Genomic DNA, 3,517 nt, shown 5'->3' on the forward strand with positions numbered 1-3,517 from the left:
TCCCTCAAGGAGCTGCCTTTCCTCTCAGGCCTGTCATGGAAACACCTTGCTTGAGCTGCCGCCAGGCCTGGCCAACACTCGGAGGATGAAACAGTCTTTTTCGTGCCAGCCTGAGAAGTGATTTGCATGTGACTGCTCACTGAGTGTGCTGCAGCCTGTGAATAAAGTCAGCAGGATCTGGATTTTGACCAAACAGCAGCCCTGGCCAGGGATGAAAAGAGGGGTGGCTGGCTGTCGCTCTGTAATTATAAAGCCCCCTTAAGAAGCTTCCAGCTTTTTAAGCAATAATTTTACAAGCCTTATTCAAAGCCAGTTCCCTATGAAAAAGATGTTCAAGTCACATGAAGGGATCTTGCTCCAGTCTCTCCCTCTAAGATATAGACCTTCTTAAAAGTACTACTCTACATAACAGAAACAAGCGCATCGCAGGATGGCTCGCTGCTGAGGCAGTGACGCTCTCGCTTACTTTTTTACTATTTTTCCTTTTTCCCTTTTTAAAAAAATTTTGGCCATTATGAATATAAGATTAGCAGAAAGGAAGAACAAATTTAAACCACTGATCTGTACCTTTGGGACACCCTATTTCATTTTACTTCCTGCATGACCTTGGACAAATGACTTAAAGCCCATTAGGCTTTGGTGATGATAACCCTTCCCTTCTCCTGGTCCCATAGTTCACAAATGATGAATGTTACAGCTGATTCTGCTGCCAGCCATCATAGAAGACGTTTATTACACTGACCCGCAGCAAAGTTCTAGTTTCCAGCTTGGTTCTATTGTGAAAAATCTTGAGTCATTTCATACATTATAAGTAATTATATAAAAACTCAGAAGTGACCATTCTGATTGCCTTCATAACCCTAGCCTGCAAATTTTACCCAGTAACCCTATACCTGGTAGCTGAGCTGTAACTTGGCTACTGATTTCAGAATCAGTTGACAGTCTACTTAAACACTTGGTAAAGGCTTCCAGAGGTTTGTGAGCCCCTTTGTCAACAGAGACAAAAAATAAAGTTGTGAAAGGCAGCTATTTACAATAACACATTTACAAGTTAGTGTACGTGTATGCACTCTCACAGCATGGAGAAGATACATCAGGATCAAAATCTGGCTCTGAACTGACAAGGACTATTCCATTTAATTTTCTGAAATTACTTGAAGTAATTTTCTCCCACAAAAGCAGCACTGCATAAATTTTGGAATGTTATTTCTGAAAGCTGGGAGGGAAATTATGAACGTATTAAATGCTGAATAACAATATCTGCGTATTAGTATTGCAGCTGAGATCAAAGCCAAGCTGTGCCAGGTGCTGTGCAAACAGACCGTGAGAGCTGATCTCCACTGAAAAGTTTATAAACACCGTAACAAGTCTCTCAGATTTATTGGTAAACTGGTCCTGAATTGGAAAACAAACACTAGCAGCTTGCTCGTTTCACAAAAAGCTACAGTTGGAAGGGAAAGGCCTTCACTCCCCTGTCTTCCAGAAATACTTCCAGCCTCACAGGAGCATCTAAGGGATTAAAAATATACAGAGCAGGAAATGCCAGCTTTCCAAGACTAAGAGTCACCTCTCAGAGCCGTAGATAAACAAGGCAGGGAGCAATTGCTCACAAGCAGATGTGCCTCATACTGGCTATAAGAGCTCACCTAATCTCCTGAACAACCTGACCTGCTACCAAAGCAGCCCTTGTGCCTGAACAGTCTCCATGCTCTCTGTCCCTACTTCTCTTGAGGAAAAGAGCTCCTCCGCTCCTCCACCATTAGGACTCAAGCATCAGTGACGTGAACTCCAGGTGTGAGTGAACAGCCAGCTATCATCCTAAAAACACCTCTCTGGGTCCCATCCCTATCGCTTGTGAGTATAAGGGGTGCAACCCCATTCATCTTTTCTTTTTATCTGTGGTCTGCTCATTCACAAGCTCTCTGGAGAAATGAGCCAGATCCCACTCGGCTCCAAAATCAAATCAAATCAAGGACGCGGTATGCCTTTGGAAATTATGGTCTGTCCATAGGTAGACCTCTCTCTCTAGTTCCTGCTCTTCTCAGCTGGAGACAACTGGGCTGGCATCCTAGGAATATAAAAATGGACAAATACTCCTGACTTTCCTCTGTTGACAGACGCTGGAGTGCATATAGGAGATGGCATCAAGTGTGACTTTTCCACTTAACTGCTGTAGTGGCCGCAGAGCCCTAAGCCCTGTGCAGACCAGGGAGGAGGTAGGGTACCTGATCCCTACATGATGTTTAGCAGTGCCCAAGTGCCTGAGAAGGGCTGAAAAATTAACAATTTGCTGTTGGGACTTAATTTTTTTTATTGTTCATTCCCCTTCCTTTCCTCCTCTGCTTTCCACCTGTGAGGAGAGTGAGTGCAAGCTGGGAGAACAGGGTTCTGTTCCTTGCCCTTCCCAGTTTTCCCTGTGGCCTGAAGGGAGACTTGGAGCATTTCTAAGTGTCCAAATGTTCCCATCAAGTGCCCTCGTCATTACTGATGCTCACAGCCTTGGGACTTACAGTCCTGGTAGAATTAGCATGGATCCTAACACTCCAATACAATGCCTTCAGTAGCTGAGCTTAAATTCCAGTTCACCATTACAGGTGCCAGCAGGGACTAGTGCCTGAGCTGGAGTGGGGCCCCTCTCCCTGTGCTGGGGGTCCCTGCCTGCACAGCCTGTGGGCTCGCTTCAGAGCGGGAGCCAAAATGCCGGCAAAGGAGAGAAAAATCAGGAAGTTTTATCTCAAATATAAGAGCAACCCGTAACCTACAATCCAACTAGAAGCACATTTTAATTTACCAGAGCTTTTATAACACAAACATCCTATGGAGCACACACGACAGACCTAAGTGCCCACGGATGAGGCCTCTCATGCTCTGAGTGAGCGGTTGCGCTCCCAGCGTAGAGCGCTTTGGCTGTAGGGGAGGCTTGGGTTGGCTGGGACACACAACCTCCTTTAGACAGTTTTCAAAGCATAATTGAATAAACAGAAATTACATGGTACCGACACTGAGTTCGCTGCCAGGGCTTGGAGGAAGCACAGCTCTTTCTTGGTTACTCACTCCTGCCTCTGCCTGGCCCTGGTGCTCAGCCCCTGCTCAGCTCCTCGCTCACTCATCCTGTTCTGCGTGTTGTGTGTCACACCTCCCTGCGCGTCCCGCACCGCTCCCCAGCTCTGGACCCAAGCGGTCCCAAACTCACCGACTCCTGTCTCAGCCTCCCCTCCTTGGACTCAGCACAGGACACACAGAGGTGGTCACCGTGAGCCCACCCACCCGGCCTCTGCTTTCAAAACCAGGTGCAAAACTTGACAGAGGACTCCTGGACACTTTAAAAAACCAAAACCAAAACAAAACACAACAAGAGCGATGAAAGCATCTCCCCTCTTGCCTGATCCAGCTTTATTCTCCACTTTATTCTCCTTCATCAGGGATAAAAACATGCAGCCAAATTAAAGTCTGGGGACCCTATGGGACTCTTACAGCTGGAGGGCCGAGGCTGGATGGAGGCACCAGCCCGGCTGAC

Source organism: Egretta garzetta, unplaced genomic scaffold (genome assembly GCF_000687185.1).
Source record: "Egretta garzetta isolate BGI_Z169 unplaced genomic scaffold, ASM68718v1 scaffold365, whole genome shotgun sequence".
Taxonomy (NCBI): Eukaryota; Metazoa; Chordata; class Aves; order Pelecaniformes; family Ardeidae; genus Egretta; species Egretta garzetta.